General features: G+C 40.6%; 1 long non-coding RNA gene across 1 annotated transcript; it reads left to right on the top strand.

Moving 5' to 3' along the window:
- The first annotated feature begins 6,371 nt into the window (after positions 1 to 6,371).
- LOC143439992 (uncharacterized) lies at positions 6,372 to 17,486 on the top strand. Its single transcript, XR_013107931.1, has 3 exons — positions 6,372 to 8,104; positions 9,256 to 9,369; positions 12,408 to 17,486. It is a non-coding gene; the product is annotated as an uncharacterized LOC143439992 (long non-coding RNA).
- The last annotated feature ends 661 nt before the right edge of the window (positions 17,487 to 18,147 follow it).

Consider the following 18,147-nt stretch of genomic DNA (forward strand, 5'->3'; position numbering starts at 1 on the left):
TCCTCTGATGTGTCTGAAGATAACTACAGTGTACTCAATGTGTTTGCATCTGGGAAATGGGAAGAACAGAGAGAGACGTGGGCTGTTGCTTTCCATCGTAAATGTTTCAAAATAATCTGATTCCTTAATTTGGCTTTTTAACTGTTAAAGAGTTTTAAAGTCTGATAGTGCCCAGATTTTTAATTGTATCCATTTTAAGGATCATACCTTAAGTTATTGGCTTAATACTGTCCATTTAAAAATTAAAATATTGTGTTTGGAAGTTCAAGATGTAGAGAATGTGGACGGTGAATTAAAGAACGTGGGAGTGGGCAAAGAAGGGAATACAATGCTAAAAGGCCAAGAAGCTTGAGGTGGGTGTTGGAGTTATGTGTTTTAAAGCCAACCCTTCTCAATGTGTGTCTATACTGCTATGTGCTTCTCAATGTGTCCCTACACTGCAATGCACTTTGAAAGTACTGACATGTTCAAAGGACATTGAAGGATTGTTTGTAAAAATACATTTCTTAAAAAAAAAAAAAAAAAAAAAAAACAGTACATTTTATACATGATATGATAATCTCAGCCCACTTCGGGTGTTAAGGTTTCCTTGCCTAAGACTAGTATTGATATCATGCTTTCCCCTAAATAACATTGTAACCAGGACCATATCCTCTCTGCTTTATTTCCTAGAACCCTTGGGATTTTATGAGTGCTACAGGAGTATGTATCTACAAATAAGCAGCCCTTGCATTATTCTGATCTTTTTTGTAAGAAAACATTGAAACAGGATAATTTATAAAGAAAGGAAGTTAATTTAACTCACAGTGATAGAGGTCTCAGTGTCCACACCTGATCATAGAACATATTTCTGTTATAAAATATTTTAGTTTCTTTAAATATATTTTTTAGTATTTATGTGTACATGCATTTGTGTGTGTGTATACGTGTTTGTGTATGTGTGTGTGTTCATGTGTGTTGGAGGGTTATGCAAGCATGCATGTAGGTGCCCACACAGGCCGGGATACATTTCACAGTTCAAAGTTTCTAAATTATAATGGAGAGCATGTAGAAAACCACAGAAGATCAAGAATATACTGAGAATGAAACTGAGATCACAGAGATGAGGCAGTGTTCATAACAACTGCAGCTACTGACAGCCAGTTTGCACAAGGATATCTGTATACACCTGCTTCTCTACTCATCCATCTTGTCCCAGTTTGAAGAATGAATAAAGTTCTATAGTCTTCTAGAAAGAGGGAAACATTGAAGACTAAGAAGTCAGATAATTGAAGAAGCTCGATGTTGTAGTATGAAAGTGTTAGCGGGGGCTGTAGAGACAGCTCAGTGGTGACGAGCACTTGCTAGTCTTGCAGAAGATCCAGGTTTGGTTCCCAGCACCCTTATTAAATAGCTGTGTGTGATTCTAGTTCCAGGATATCCAATGCCCTCTCCTATCAAAAGTTTTTTAGTAATTGTGTGACCACATTCTGTCAGGGACCCCAATATCATATATAATTGAGGTTATCATTGACAATGGGACAACTCTGAACTAACTCCCAAACTCCATCTATCTTAATCTTCTGGATTTATGCTATAACATGAAAAATGTACAAGTTTCCTCTATGCTTTATTTCACAGAACCCTTGGGATTTTATGACTACCAGAGGATTGTGTATCTAAAGATGAGCAGAGCCCCTCCATTAGTTTGACCTTCATTTAAAATAAAACATTGAAACAGGATAAATTTATAAAGAAAGGAGGTTAATTTAGCACACAGTGATAGAGGTCCCAATGCCCATATCTGATAATGCCTTCTTCCTGAAGTACACAGAGTATCACATTAAGAGACAGAGACTGTGCCCGTGAGTCCCCTGAGCTGGGCCTGTCTCTTTTTCTTATAGAGCCACCGGAATCCAATCATAGAGGTTCCGTCTAAATGGCCTTATCTAATTGTGTTCACTTCCCAAGGGCCCCACTAGAAGCATCATAGTTGGATTGTTTTCACCCTCTTGTGGCCTGACAATGGAGGTAAAATAGCCATAGATGTCCCTGGAGAACAGGCTCAAACATCAGCTCGTATAGCATCCCTTTATGTTAATTTCTGAGTTCATACTGGTGAAGTGGCCAGGGGTGGATTCTTACATATCCTCAGAAAGACCAAGGACAGGAAGAGGGCACCAGATATCGAGCTCCATAGAAACTCTTACCCAACAAGGTTGGATGAGCATTTGCGTTGCTCAGCTCATAGAAAAACCAGGATAGCGGGACACCCAGAGATGAGATTTGCTTGCTCCCCACTCCTATCCTTCTTCTCAGCTGTCCTCTCCATTCATCTGTGCTAAAGGCATGCATGTGACAGGAAAGGCAAAACTAGCACTGTCTAGGGAAGGGAATGTAGAATATCAATAATTTAGAATGGAAGGGACTGAGGAAGAAGAGGAGGAAGGCAAGGAGGAGGAGGAAGAGGAGGAGGAGGAAGAAGAGGGGGGAATATAATAACGTATAAAACTGCCATAATTAGACCCAGGCTATATGCTATATCCATTACTTTTCTGTTGCTGTGATAGAACAGCACAATCAAGGCATGTTAAAAAAAAAAAAAAAAAAAAAAAAAAAGCATTTGTTCCTAATCTGGGGTTCCTACCCCCCCCCCTTTGACCATTTAGTTCCCAGATAAAAGACACACACAATCTTTATATTTACAATAAGCTTTAATCAGCACAAGAGCTGGGCAGATGTCTACCCTCTATGCTATTATGTCTGTCTACCAGCCAGTAGCCCCATTATATAATCTGCTGTGTTTCATCTGGACTGCTCTTAATGTCAGTTACCAGCCCCCATGGCCATTATCTTAAGATCCTTACCACATCATGGCTTCTCCTCTATGTCTTCTTCTCCTCCTTCTCCTCTTGGTTCTCCTCTGACCCTAAGCCTAGGAACCCAAGCTCCACCCTTAACAATTCTACCCAGCTGTAGGCTGTAGGTATATTTATTCACCAACCAGAAATAACTTGGAGACAAGGTTTTATAGCATCACGTGGGTCTACCTGCGGACTCTTTCTTTCATCTGTTGGGCAGCCAGGCCTTGGGGCCTTGCACTCAGCTTTACAATACATAGCATCAAGCCAAGCCTCAACAAAAGCAGCTTACAAACGGAAGAGTATATTTGGGGTTTCATTCCAGAGGGATAAGAGTTCACCATTAAACAGGAAAGTGTGAGAGCAAGCTGGCATGGTGTCTGAAGAGCAAGCTAAGAGCTCACAGTTTAAACCACAAACAGGAAGCAGAGGGCAAACTGGGAATGGCCTATACCAAGACCAGCCTCTAGTAACACACCTCTTCCAGCAAGGACACATCCCCAAACCTTCCCAAACAGTGCCACCAACTTGGGGACCAAGTGCCCAAACTTGAGATTATGGGAGACATCTCACTCAAACCACAATGTAGCCTAAGTTTTTAAATATTTTTAAAATACTGAAAAGAAATATCCTTCATAATAAACAGTAAACGTAGAGTTTCCCTGTATGTGCTGGATCAGTCTAGCAAATGGTTTATTCACAGTTCTCCAAAGAGACAAGATATTTTGCCAGATGTAGGAGACAGATGTACTGGGTCTTCAGACTCATTGGATAATGAAGGCTACGCAGTCCTATTGGTCTGCTGGGGAACTGCAAATGCTGATAATATGGACCAGTCCAAGTCTAAACGCCTCAGAAACAGGGAAGCTAGAAGTACAAAGTTGAGAAAGTAGAGGTCACTGGTGTAAGCCTAAGGGTCCTGAGGCTAGAAACTGTAGGTTTCTGATGTCTGAGCCAGAAAGTCAATATATGTATAGGTGTTTCTCTCCTGGAAACACATTCACACATGTACAAGTGATACTTTCCCACATCTTTAGGAATCTCTAAATCCACTCAGTCTTTCATTTAAAATTAACAATCACACCTAGTTTGCCATGGTTGAGAACAGTGGCATTGTACAACTTACCACTGACATGGAAGTTAAGTAGTCCTATGATACTGAGCTCTCCCCCTGAGGAATCTATAGTCAGGCAGGTACTATGAAAACTGACTTTAATTCTACAGTATACACTAGAGAATTGCTTGGTATGGGGAAATCCTCCACATACCTGGTCATAGAAGTGGTATGTTAAGTGTAAGAGAATGGAAGGGTGCCTTTCTTTTTTGCAGGCTACTATAACAAAATATTATAAACTGGGTAGCCTATGTACATGCCCTGTGTCTTTGGAGGCTAGGAAGTCTGAAATGAAGTCACTGGCACATCAGTGTGTTTCCTGGTAGCTCATGTATTCCTGCTATGTCCTGCTAGGAGATAAGGGAGAAACTAGCTCTAGCATCTTTATTTAAGGAAACTATCCTAATCATGGGTGATAATTGCCTATAGGAACAGGACTGAGGGTGGAAGGTGAGAAGCGATAGAGTTACATGATGGATTTCGGGAAATACAAATCTGGAGACCAGCATCAGAGTGCAGATCTGAGTTTGTTACCCAGCCTATAAGCTTATATACAGTATTTGAGTCAATCCCAAGCCCCTAAATCTTTGGTCAATCATATCTCACCACATAATGCTCCAATGAAATCCCTGCCTAATGAGGTAATTCAGGAGTGGGGGCAGTATCATCACCTGTGAGGACTTCCGTGAAAATGGGGGACGCGGCTACCACCGCCCTGGCCTTAGTTCCTTTTGCTGTCTCACCAGGTGTGACAGGTCCGCATAGGGCAGGTCAGGACTCTTCAAGGAGTCACGCAGAGTCTGTAATAACATGCTCTACAACCCATTTTTTTCATTCACAAGGTTGACGTCCACATCTCCCGTAATCCTCGCTCCTTCTGAAACAATGACCTTGGAAGTTAGTATTCTGACGTTCAATTTTAGGAGAAGCTTTGAGACCTCAGTTCCCTTTTACGATCTGTTCTCCCAGCCTGCTCTTTTTTTTTACCAACACAGCCACTTTCCCTGTTCCAGTGGTGAAAGGTGACACTGAGTTAAGAACGTAAGAAGTCTTCTGGAAACAAAACGTTGGAAAGGAAACATACACACACATACAGTGCTACAGTCTGACAAATTTTTAAACAACCAAATATGGAACTACAGAAGAAAAAAAGCTGTCTTTTGAGGAAAACCTTACACTGGGGAGGGGGGGTGGGAAATGGTCTGACCATGTTTCTGCTACTACCATGATCTGTCATTGACTGACAGCTGCCAAGAAAGAAATTAGTTCTGCTGGAATGATGTGCTTTGGCTTCATGTGGAGGTGTGTAACTTAATGGCACTCAGTGAAACTGGGTGCCAAGTTCTTTTAAAACTCAAATTGCATTATTTATTTATTTATTTATTTATTTATTTATTGGTTTTTCGAGACAGGGTTTCTCTGTGTAGCCCTGGCTGTCCTGGAACTCACTCTGTACACCAGGCTGGCCTCGAACTCAGAAATCCGCCCGCCTCTGCCTCCCAAGTGCTGGGATTAAAGGCGTGCGCCACTACCGCCCAGCCGAGTTACTTATTTATAAGTGTGTGTGTGTGCATGCGCGCATGTACAACTTTAAGGACTTGATTCTTTCCTCCCTCTGTGGGTTCCAGGGATGGAACTCAGTATCTAGGAATACACAGTAAGAACTTCTATCCATTGAGCTATCTGACTGGTCCCCAAATGGCAAGTTCAGTTTAAAAAGAGATAAAAGTCTTGTGTATCCATGACTAGCCTCTAGTGTGAGAAGGCACACAAGGTTCCTGCACCTAGGAGCAAAAACACTGGAAATATAGTGTGCTGCTTGAAAGTGGATAAAGAAGTAATTAGCAAGCTAGATCACCCCAACTGCTTATCTCCAGAACAAGATAACTGTAGATTTGGGGATGGGGGTGGAATATGTATGAACCATTTGGTTTCATCTGTGTCTTTTTAGGTTTTTTTTTTTTTTTTTTTTTTTTAGCAAACAAGCAAGATTTTGCAGTAATGTTCCTTGCAATAGGGAGGAGTCTCAAAATGGGTTGCCTTCAACTTTTCTTTTTTTCTTTCTTTTTCTTTTTGGTTTTTCGAGACAGAGTTTCTCTGTGTAGCCCTGGCAGTCCTGGAACTCACTCTATAGACCAGTCTAGCCTCCAAATCAGAAATCTGCCTGCCTCTGCCTCCCAAGTGCTGGGATTAAAGGCTTGCGCCACCACTGCCCGCTCAACTTTGCTTTTTAAAACTACAGTACATAATTGAGAAGATCCAGCTGGGTGGTGGTGGCGCACACTTTTAATCCCAGCACTTGGGAGGCAGAGGCAGGCGGATTTCTGAGTTCGAGGCCAGCCTGGTCTACAGAGTGAGTTCCGGGATAGCCAGGGCTACACAGAGAAACCTTGTCTTGAAAAACAAAAACACAAAAAATAATAATAATAATTGAGAAGATCCATAAACTACCTGGTTCTTTACAGAAATGCCTGCCAACAATTGCTATTAGTTTTACGTATTGCATGTCTGAGTTGGCATTGTTTATAGCCACTGTAGTTCCAGAATAGGATGTGTGGGCTTGTGTTCCTAGTCACGCTCCAGCTCTGCATTTGACAGAATCATGCTTGTAGTTTAAAATTGGCCATGTAGGAGAAATTTACTGCAGAGATTATCGTATATGGCCACTTGGGCCTATTTCTTTCTGGAGAGCTGGTTGTTAAACATTTATCCCGCAGAATGTGTCACTGCAAAGTGTGTATGGATTGGATCCTTTACACAAATGGATGTATTGAAGTCCTAATCCCTCTACCTCAGAATGTGACTCTCTGTGGAATAAGAGCCCTTGAAAAAGGTTATTAAGTTTAAATGATGTCCTTAGGGTAGATCTAATATAGTATGAGCTGGTATACTTTTGAAAATTGAGCCCTGGACACTGATGTAGAGGAAAGACCTCAAGATGACCTAAGGCAGAATTGAATCCTGGACACTGATATAGAGGAAAGACCCCAGGATGACCCAGGGCAACAGCCATCTAATACCAAGGACAAAGCCTAAAGTGAGCTCTACCCTAACAACACCTAGATTTTGGACTTCTAGGCTCTAGAAACCAGAGGGATAAATTTCAGTTTTGTAGCCGGCCAATCTGTGATACGCTGTTAGAGTAACCATAACAGATGATTACTGTTAGTGTCCCACGGTGTTCAAAATTGCTCCAGAAGTTATCAAAGAAAAGCATTTGATCTTTTGAGTGCCTACATCACCACCACCCAAGCTAGTTGCATATTGTTAACACTTACTATCAGGTACTCTTGAGTGCAAAGCAAGACTTAAGTATACCATGAAGATCAACTTCCTTAGGAAATAAAAATGGTAGAACAGTCTCTGCACCTGATGTGGCCTCATTGCTACAATGAAAGAGCAAGATAATAAGTTTAAGGTATATTGATAACAGGTTTCTATGAATTTCTTAGTCAGTCAGTGGGGTGACATCCGAAGTTCCCTTTTGTTTAGGACTTTTAAAAAAATATTTATTTAGATTGCCCTTGAGAAGAAGCAGGCACTATGAATCTGCTAGTCATCGCCTAGTATGGTCTTTGTTTTTTAAAGTTTCCTGTAGTTTGATACTGGACACTTTTTAACAAGGAGAAGACAGAACTGGTCTGGAACTGACTTATACCTTATAAGAATGGAACAAACTCATAGAATGCAACCTGTGATCTTCCATGTTGCTGTCATACGGATACATCCCCAAATTCATATGCTGAGATACAGTCACAGATACAGATCATATACAAAGGTGATTAAGTCATAAGGGAAGAATCCTTTGGAAGAGAATAAGGCTTCAAAGAGAGAATGAGGGACTGGGATAGTTTTCCACAGCCTTACAGTGTTCTCTGTAGTTCCCAGTGTGCCATCTACCATGAGAGAACATGGTTTTTCCATCAGCCAGTCAGCCATTGTCTTAGAAATCTTGCAAGTTCCTTCAAAAATCCTGAGTCACTGGTGGTAATACACACCTTTAATCCCAGCATTCAGGAGGTAGAGGCAGGCAGAGCTCTGAGTTCAAGGCCAGACTGTGATCTACAGACAGGATGATCAGGGCTACACAGAGAAGCCCTGTCTCAAGAATTCTAAGGAGAATTTATCACCACAATGAAGGAAGCATCAGGTAAGAATGTGAAGGGTGGTGAGGTGGGTGGGTGGGTGGGTGGGTGAGCACCCTCATAAAGGCAGGGGGAGGGAGGATGGGATGGGGGTTTGCGGAGGGAAAGGGGATAACATTTGAAATATAAATAAATAAAATATCCAATTAAAGGAGAAAAAAAAAAAGGATGTGAAGGTGTTTTGAATCTGCCTTTGAGCTGATCATTGAGTCTGTCTGTTCTTGGGTTCCTTGCTCTGTAAAGTAGAGGTGGAAGACACAGGTGATTGAGTCCCTCACAATCCTAGAATATGATGGTCTCAGGTTCTATCTGGTGACAGGGCTTCCTCTCACCTGTCCAAACACGCCTGAGACAGAGGTCTAAGTTCACAAGTCAGCAATGCTGTGCCAAGGAGGAGATATTTGCTGACTCAGCGCTCCTCACTGTCTTTGGCTTGGGAAACCTATTTCATTTGTTCCCATTGTTACATTAATCTCTGGCCAGGAACACGGGTGACCTCAACCTTGTCTTGCCTATCTGGAGTAAATAACGAACACACATGGTTTCGTTTGAAAACTCTGACACTGGCAGTCTGATTTGAAAGGTCTGAATTGTGGTTTATGAATCAAGCAGAAATCTGGCACGTGGTGAGCATTAGTCGTTACCCCTTGTGGATGTGTTAAAAACCAGCCTCTAAAGTAATGGTCTGATTATATGTGAATTGCAATTTAATTTTTAAAAGTTGTTGAATGAATGAATGAATGAATGAATGAATGAATTACTCAAGCAGTGGGATTTAGGGATGGAAGTGAGTTTATATTTTGATTTTTAAATTCTAGTTTCTGATAGACTAAAGAAAGTGACTACAATACAGTAACAAAAACCACTTAAAAAAGAAAAAACAAACAAGCAGGTGTTTATACAGATAGTGATGAAGTTGGAAATTTCTGCCCCTCCTCCTCCAAAAATGTGTTTGGCATTACTTAAATATTCTGAATAATATAATGTGGTTCCCACTCTAAAGTTGTAAAGTAAGGAGTGTGAAAACCAGAAGCAGGAAAAGATATGTGTTTGTTGATTTGTGACTCTCAGGAAAGTAATGAGTTTCTGTAGCCTCATCCTTTCCTGGGTGCAGATATCAGAATGCCAGTGTTCCCTCTGTGTTAACCTGCAACAGTGTACACACCTCGATGAACGGAAATAGGGGAGAGAAAAAAGGAAATTTGAAGGCGTCATCTATGCTGTTTGTGCAATTCCGGAAGAAAGGACAAACACAAGGCCGAGATAACAAGTGAGTTTCCTATTTTTGCATTTTCCTTACATTTCACATTCCTGAATTCTTCAGTCAGCCATACTCGTGACTTTAAAGCAAGTCACTGTAGTCACTTAACTAACTGCCTTACAAAAATTGCAAAATCCTTTTTTTTTTTTTTTTTTTTTTTTTTTTTTGGTTTTCGAAACAGGGTTTCTCTGTATAGCCCAGGCTGTCCTGGAACTCACTCTGTAGACCAGGCTGGCCTCGAAGTAAGAAATCCACCTGCCCCTGCCTCCCAAGTGCTGGGATTAAAGGCATGCGCCACCACAGCCCGGCGCAAAATCCTTGAAAGGATACTTTTTTTTTCTGAGGTCTGGAATGAGATTTTCCAAACACCATTTTGAGCTTTCCTCTTGAATTTTCTGCACGTTAGATTTATTGTGTTTAAAAATGAACTCATTACCTTCTCTCAAAACCCCTCTCCACATAGTCTTCATCTCTTTTTAAAAAGCAGCTGTATGTCAGAATCATACAAAGGGGGTTACTGTAACTGTTGTTATTCACCCTGTGTCTGATAATTTGTTACTATTCTCTGATTCAGGATCTCACTCTGTAGTCCTGGCTGTTCTGGAACTCAATAAAGGACCAGGCTAGCCTTAAACTTAGAGATCCTCCTGCCTCTGCCTCTCAAGTACTGGGACTAAAAGCCTGTATCAACCTGCCCAGCTCTGACTCGTCTAAGATTTCATCAGAATGTTTCTAAAAGCTGTTACCCTCCATGTTATTCAAATTTCTTACACTCTTTTCTTTCATTCTCTTCTGTTTCTAATACTTAATCCCTACAAGGAGACAAAGGATATTTTGTTGCTGTTGATCCTAAAAATAGACAGTTCTTAAAGAGTTTTGTTTAGAAATGTTTTAAAATGCAACAGGTTGTTTTTTTGTTTTGTTTTGGTTGCTTAGTTGGTTTTGGTTTTAAAGATCTTCTGGGTAGTAAGGACACAAGAGTTGGTAGAAACCCCTGCCCTGCTGGTTGAGGTGCATCTGTTTAACTCTCTACTGTAAGGAATGGGGTGCTAACCACAATGTTTACCCATACCCACCTGGCTGACCTAGTTTGCTAAAGAAGAACTTTTAACAGAGAAACTGCCTTCCTGTCCATCCCCACATCTCTTCCCTGAGTGGTTTATCCACTTTGCTCTATTGCTTCCCCCTCCTCAGCAACGACTGGGGCCAATGAGAAAAGCTGTCTTTTTTTTTACTTAAACAACGGAAAATCTGTATGGAAGCTGAGACTCAAACCTTGGTATGGCTAATAGGATATTTCACAATTTATACTGACAGCTTCAATTCCTCTTTGCAGCCTTCCTACCCCCAGGCTTGAGGTTTATTGCACAAAAGCCAGCAGAGGATTACTACACAAAAGAAGCTACACCAAAAAGGACAGGGATTATCTTTGAGACTCCAAGCTGACTTTCTTGACCCCTGTAGGAAGATAATTGTCTTGCAAACCTGAAGAGTGAAAAGGTTTCCCCCACGTCTTTCTGCTTGCGTTTAACATATCAAAAGCTAGGGTTGAACTTTCACACCAACACCCAGTTCACACAAACTCTTAATAGTCACTCTACACTCTAAGCTAGTTATAGCTGAAACTGAAGTTCCACACACAAGGAAACTTTCATTATTAGAAAGGTATTTTGACATATTTTTATCATTTGTTTTAAATATACTATTCATGGTATACTGAGCTGTGACTTTAAAACAAAGCCTTGAGCTTTTCAAAAGACAGAGTTCAATGAGGCAAAAGAATAGAAGTTAATTCTGCTGCTTGAGGGAAATGGGAAAGGAATTGGAGATGCTCCAATTCTTGTTAAGGGGTAGAACTGATCAGAGGGTGAAATATCTTACATTGAAGAATAGAATTGTATATTGATATTAGAAAAAGCTGAAAATGGAAGTGACTGAATTAGGAGGAAAGTGTAAACTCACCAAGGCACTTTGTGACAGATAGGAATGGGTTGGTCACAGAATGTTTGTATTATGATGACTCAGAAGCACAAAGTAGCCACGCAAACAGTGTGAGACCAAAGTGGCTGTAACTTTCAGCAGCAAGCCAATGGTCTGAGCTATGAAATGCTTCCTCCTGATAATGCTGTAAGAAGAAAAGAAAATACAAGTGAAGTCACTAGTAACCAAAGCTGGAGTGATATGGAGGCCAGGTGTTATCATACAGAGAAAAAAAAAAAAAAAAAAAAACTACAGCAATGAATGATGGACAAGGAAGTGAAGGCTGCTGGGGGTTGTTCAAGGAAGATGCATACATACAAAACAGTCAATGCAGGGCTACTGTAAAAATGTATTACATTTCCAGAAAGCACTCCAGTACCCCAGTTACATCCAAACTAACTACCAAGGTTGTGTTCGAAGATGCTAGAAGTTCATCTTCACGTAGTCTCATCTGAAACTTGAGGGCAGCAAATACATCAGGCTGAGACTTTCCTGGGCTGCAATAAATTTATATTTTTCCTTCTTTGCCTCTCCAAGTGGGAGATAATCATAAACACAAGAGAGAGCAAATGGAGACACATCACTGTCACTGTAGGTTTGAGTACACCAGTAAGTAACCATGTGGTGTGTCTCCAGCATTCTCAGCAGGCCTTACCTACACACGTCACACACTCATTCACTTTCGATCTAGGGGATCACAAACCAGCATGTATGAGACAGTGGTATAAAGAAGCCTTGCGTGTCCATTACCAGTAAGATTGTCCACTTCCATTAACCTATCTTGCCACCACTTTAGAGTGATTTTAAAGTAACTCCTAGGTGTTAGAGCACTGCCTTTTTGTTGGGAGCCGACCTTTAGCAGAAAGTGCCTAGAAAGCAGCTATCCACATGCTAGCCACGCCTCCAAGGCTTACATCATATCCACATGCCTACAAGGGGTGTGGCAAAAGTGTATAAATACCCTATTTCCCTTCAAATAAAGAGACTTGATCAGAGACTTGATCAGAACCTCTGTCTTGTCTCCATTCCTTGTGTCTTTTCACCTTATCCTCACTCTCTCTCTCTAGACCCTGACCCGAAGACCAGAGTGGCAGTTTGAAGCCAGGCAGAGTGGAGCAGACCGCAACATAGTAACTATTCAGGCTTGTTAAGTCTTTTGTTTCAAGCCAGATAGAGCCGAGCCAGTTGCAACACCTTTTATACTGGGGATTTGGTTTGTTTGTTTATTTACTTAGTGTCTACCTTTCCTTACTAAAATTGGAGTTCAACAACAGCAGAGATTTTTTTTAAAAACCATCTCTAATCATAGCAATGGCATCTTTAAAAGGTCATGGCTTGGACTTAGCTGGAGAGATGACTTAAGAGCATTTGCTGGTCTTTCAGAGGACCTGGGTTCCATTCTCTAACCCCTCACAAGCAACTGTAACTCCTGCTCCAGGGAATCCAACATTTTCTTCTGGCATCCAGGCACTCTGATGACTTACCTACATACATGTAGGCAAACACTCAAACATATATAAATAGATTTTTTTTAAGTATCCTGACACCTAATATATGAGTGGTAAATATATTGAACACATAAATGTAGAATGAAAATGGTGACATTTTTAGTTTCTTGCTAGTTAGTCACTTGCACATCCAAGGAAAACACAAAAATCACAAAAAGGCAACTTAGAGAATTATTGGAGCCATGTATTTGGCAGAGCTAGCTCTGAAATACACGAAGAATTTCTGCAACCAATGGCAAAAGAATATATAACTCCTTCCTCTGGAAAATGTCTACCAATGAAACTGGTGTGGCCAGATGGCCTGGATTTTAGCAAGGATCTACAAGGAACGATGGCTGCAGTGATCAGGGATCAGGGATAAGAACAGAAAGTGGATTCTTGTCCTTGGTGGAGATTTGTTGTCCTCCCTGCCCATTTAGGAGTCTGAGATGACAGACTTCTCTCCTTGGAAGCAAACCTCAGAATGAAGTTTTAAAAGATGGTGTAGAAGCAGACACACCAACCAGTGGACCTGGGTCAATGCATCTATTGTCATTGGAGATTGTGGTCACACCAATCTGGAGACTACTTAGTACTCTAAGGAGGCAGCTGTAGCCATTAGAACAGCCATCATCTTGGCTAAACTCTGCACAGTGCCTGTGTAAAGAAGTCACCAGGGAAACAAGATTATTTAAGCTCCTTAGCATTCCATGCAAGGTGACAGGCTGCTGATATGCCTCATCCCAAATCCAGATGCCCCCAAAGCTACTGCTATTGGTGGATCCCTATGCCCACCATGTTTCAGCCATGTGGGGGCTTCTCAGAAAAATGTATGACCCTGCAATATCACTTCTGGTTATTTATCAAGATGAGTGGAAATAATTTAAGTACTCCTCTGTTCACTTTGGTAGCATCCAAAATAACCAGGACAGTGAAAGAGCCTAAATGGCCATTGGCGAATGAATATATTAAGTAGATGTGCTATGTGTACAGTAAATATTTTTCAGCTTTAAGAAAATCAGGAAATTCTGCAGATGAGTTCTGAAGACATTATGCCAAGGGAGGCAAATCATACAATGGCAAATACTTTATGGTTCGAATCATGATTCACTTAAACAATAAAAAGCAGAGTCAAAGGCAGAAACAGTTTTGAGGGGATGTGGGAGTGAGAAGTGAAAAGTAGTACTAATAAGTACATGTTAAGTTTTAGTGAGGTAAGAACTAGTGTCCTACAACTAAACCCCTTCCATTCATAGTTTCCATGTCAGTGTTAACTCATCTGTAATCCAGCATTACATAAGAGTTCCTGGTCCAAATGTGTCCTGGGAGATTATTTCTATGCTTATGCAATACAAGTCTAACACATAATTCCCTAAAATACAGTTTGCAGAGGCTATATTATTGTGTTCTCAGTTACCATACCAAAAGTTTTTTATGATGACTAGTCTGTAAAGACAAGTTGATTTAGCTCACCCTTCAGGAGTTCTGTGAGCCTGGCACACATGTTGCAGGATATTTGATCACACTGTGATTGTGTTATTTATGGAAAAGCCTGTTTCTAGCTGTGGGATGGCTCAGCCCTTAGCACACACCTTTAATCCCTCTAGCTGGAATACAGACACAGCCTTAGTACCCTTAATCCAAAACAATGAAGGTAAAGTTAGTAGAAGGAAGTTGGTAGAAGGAAGTAGCTGTGTTTAAAAGTGATTTCTAATTTTGTGGTAGACAAAGTAATAAATCAGAGAGAGATTTGACAGACTAGGCTAGTTAAGGAGCAGTGCAGAAGAAAAAAAAAGAAAAGAAACCACAGAGACAGGTTGAAGAGAAAACAAGGTAGGCACAGGTGAAGACAGAATGAGCCAGAGAATGAGAAGGAGCCAGAAGATTAGAACAGATCGCCAAAGTTAGAGGCCAAGCAGAGCAAAAAGTCAAAGGCGAGAGGAGCCAGTTTGAATCAGTTAGCTTAGTGAGGAGTCTGAGCCAGAACAGCTGAGTTGTATCAGCCAGCCAGAATTCAGAAAGAACTAGAAAGGGTGAGCTTATTCAACAGTAAGTCTCAGAGGTTGAAAACGTTCTAGGCCTAGATAAGATTGTACAGAGGAGCCAGGCAGTGGTGGCGCACACCTTTAATCCCAGTACTTGAGAGGCAGAAGCAGGTGGATTTCTGAGTTCAAGGCCAGCCTGGTCAACAGAGTGAGTTCCAGGACAGCCAGGGCTATACAGAGAAACCCTATCTCAAAAAACCACACACACACACACAAAACCAACCAACCAAACAAACAAACAAAAAAGATTGTACAGAGGTTAGAGGCTTCCAGAACTAAGCCTAGGATAGCACACGGGGGCAGTATGAATCCAAGACAACAATTAAAATAAGAGAATAAAGGCAAAATTTACAAACCTGCTTCTGGTTGGTTTTGGTGAAACCTCCCTTGTAGCAAATAGTCGAACAGTAGTGAGAATCCTGAGGGAGGGAGAGATCTCTCCCCTTGTTCCCTGACTCCCTGTCTTGCTGTAAGATCTCTCAAGACAGGGAGTCAGGGAACAAGGGGAGGAGACTCTTGGTAATCCTTATAACTGGAGTGACTCCTGAGTAAGACCTCCTTTAGTATGCTAAGAGCAATGTAAAATACACAGAAGGTGCTGTGGAACAGGATGTCTTATGGACTACATGGGAACAGATGGCTTTCCACACTTTGTAATAATCTGGCCTGGGAGAAATCTGAAGCTATCCCATAAGGTTCTGTAAGGAATTCATGGAATGAACCAAGCGTTGAGCATCTTCCTATATTATCCCTGTTCATTTGTGCTTTTCTTTTCTTCTCTATATCAAGATGATACCTTGTTCTATATCTAGGACCTGCAGCTTCAGTGTGCAGTAAAACCAGTTCCTGGTACACTGGAGTCCCACAGCTCAGCCTCAGATCCAAAAGCTGTCACAGAATGTATGTCAGCTATTCCTTAGATCTTTCACAGAAAGAGACAGAACCCAGACTGGCAGGAGAGACCTAATTCAGATACACTACTTATCTATCTCAAATCTATATTTAAGTCATCTAATACACACAGAGAGCCCAATGGTGAACAATATATCCTCACTTGTGTCCTTTCTGTGCTTGGCTTCTTCCTATACATGATTCCAAATTTTTGGAGATTCCTCCGACTTACCATCTCGCTTCATCAAGCAAAGATTTTCTTATCATCATTATGAAGAATGAATTTAATGAAGATTGCCAATATAGATAATATTAAAATGACTACTTCTGTTCATCAAAAGATATGGTTAAATGAGTAGAAAGTAATGTAATAAGAAAAGTCATGTAAGGGGCTGGAGAGATGACTCAGTGGTTAAGAGCATTGACTGCTCTTCCAAAGGTCCTGAGTTTAATTCCCAGCAACCACAAATAAATAAATAAATAAATAAATAAATAAATAAATAAATAAATAAAATCTTTTATTTTATTTTTTTTTAGAAGAAGGGTCATTTAAAATCGAAACGCACTTTCAAGAAGCCTTATAAGTTAGTAATGATAGGCCATAACAGAAACATTGACAAGACTAAGAAGTGACATCATAAACTATCAATTAATCAATCTATATATGAAAAGGAACTCATTGTTGTTAGTCAACCAGGAAAGATTAAAGCTATAAGGAGTTAACATTACTCAGCAAAAAGAAAAGTGAAGTGAATCAGTATACAGGTAAGTGCTGGCTTGTGACGCACATGGATCTCTATTAGTTAGAGTCCACCCTGGTCTACATAGTGAGTTCCAGGCTAACCAGAGCTGCATACACATTAAGACTCTGTCTTAGAAAAATAAAAATAAAAATAAAAAACAAAATAAAAATAAAAAATGTGTGTGTGTGATGCAATTTATTGGAATGATGTACAGACAGCAAGCCAGGGCTCAGAAAAATATTTCTGCAAGAGTTAAGGCTTAGCAGTAATTGGAACTGGTTCTCTAGCATTTCCTCAATGGCAGATGTAGGAGTTAGATTGTGAATGAATTAACAGTGTACTGACAGTTGGGAAAATGCCATTAGGGAAAAGAAAGCAACTTAAGATAAAATCATAGAACATTATAGCAATTATTTAACAGAAACAGATGTTTAAGGTATTAAAATCTTGGATGTTGTTCACTGGGAAGAAGACTATTGGGATTTATTTTTATGTTTACAAAAATGGTTAGTGTATAACTTCATTTGGAAGTAATATTAGCTCCTAGAACATGTGCTATTTATAGTCTGATGTGAATTGTCTTATGAGTTTCCACTGCCATTTGGAAAGGCCTATGAACAAATACAAATTCTGATCAATGAAATAAGACACATGGGGAGGATGTTCCCAAACATGTTTGGGAACTGCAGAAAAAAAAAAGTGGGATGGTAATCAGGAAGCTAGGGACCATACCATACGGGTTGTTATGGAGAGTTTTTAATAAGTTTGGTCTTTAATAATAAAACATGGATCCGATTAGGTGATTTAAAAGTATTATTTTTCAAAACAAAGTAGCCCAGACTGTCCTCTGACTCACCATATTCTTGCTTCAGCCCCCTGAATACCAACATCTCAGGTACACACCCAACAAGCTTGGCTTAGATTTTCTTCATTCTTAAGTTCAGAATGTCATTTAAGTGTAAAGAAAATACAAATCTTTTATTAAAACTGTCCCTCAAGGAGGCCTTTTGGAAGAAGGGCACCGGTGCGGGAGAGGAGGAAGGAGAAAGGAATTAGTGTTGTGTGAGAAAATGTCTAAAATTCTTTTTTTGTTGTTTTTGTTTTTTGATACAGGTTTTCTCTGTATAGCTCTGGCTGTCCTGGAACTCACTCTTGTGGACCAGGCTGGCCTCAAACTCAGAAATCCACCTGCCTCTGCCTCCCAAGTGCTGGGATTAAAGGCATGTACCACCACTGGCCAGCGCCTAAAGTTCTTTATATAAAAGTGTGAAACTGTGAAGCATGCAACAACAACAACAACAAAACTATCAGTGCCTCAAGTCTTCTCTCATCCATGATGCAGAATTAAGATCTTTCTTTAAAAAGCCCTTACAGTCTAGACCACATTCTCAAGAGAGATTTCCCAGCATCCTCAGACACCATCCAGTATCTTCTCATATGTCTGTTGGTTTTCCCCCTTTCCTGTGTAAGGCCCCCACGAAGGGAGGACCTCACCCAAGCCTCAGGAATTTGTGGCCACCCATTAACTCACAAGACACCAAACTTGATGCAATCAGCAAGAGGTATATTTTGATCAACATGTTGAGGTCAAGACCCATGACCCATGACCCATGACCCATGCAGGGGCAGTGGGGTCTGACC

This window comes from Arvicanthis niloticus, chromosome 28 (assembly GCF_011762505.2).
Source record: "Arvicanthis niloticus isolate mArvNil1 chromosome 28, mArvNil1.pat.X, whole genome shotgun sequence".
Lineage (NCBI taxonomy): Eukaryota > Metazoa > Chordata > Mammalia > Rodentia > Muridae > Arvicanthis > Arvicanthis niloticus.